The following is a 797-nucleotide window of genomic DNA, read 5'->3' on the forward strand; positions in this document are numbered from 1 at the left end:
CTATTATTAAAAACACACATTTTTCATAAAATTTATGTAATTAAAATCATAGCATGTTTACACATTATTACATAAAAAAAACATTGCAAAGAAACCATTGCAGAATTACTAACTCCACAAAAAAAACAACAAATAAATGCTAATCAATAAATTTTAAATACCAAAAAATAGTGCCAATAAAAATCCTACAACTCCCACAAAAAGAAGGCTGTCAAGATGCAGCAACGTAAAACTATCTTTTTTTTCCATTAAACACATTAAGGCTGGGTTCACACTACGTATATTTCAGTCAGTATTGTGGTCCTCATATTGCAACCAAAACAAGGAGTGGATTAAAAACACAGAAAGGATCTGCTCACACAATGTTGAAATTGAGTGGATGGCCCGCCATATAACAGTAAATAACTGCCATTATTTCAATATAACAGCCGTTGTTTTAAAATACAGCAAATATTTGCCATTAAAGGGAACCTGTCACCCCCCGTGCCAGGATGACAGGCTCCCGACCCCCCGTTAGAGCCCCCTATACTTACCTAATCCCGCCGGGTCCCGCTTCTGGAGGTGGTCGGGTGATGAAGATCTCAGCCGCTGCAGCCCGGCGCGCGCGCTGAGAGATGAGTCCAACACCCACAGAGAATGACAGGAGAGTCCAGCGCTCCGTCATTCTCTATGAGCGTTGGACTCATCTCTCAGCGCGCGCGCCGGCTGCAGCGGCTGAGATCTTCATCACCCGACCACCTCCAGAAGCGGGACCCGGCGGGATTAGGTAAGTATAGGGGGCTCTAACGGGGGGTCGG

The sequence above is a fragment of the Dendropsophus ebraccatus genome, unplaced genomic scaffold, assembly GCF_027789765.1.
Source record: "Dendropsophus ebraccatus isolate aDenEbr1 unplaced genomic scaffold, aDenEbr1.pat pat_scaffold_1789_ctg1, whole genome shotgun sequence".
NCBI lineage: Eukaryota > Metazoa > Chordata > Amphibia > Anura > Hylidae > Dendropsophus > Dendropsophus ebraccatus.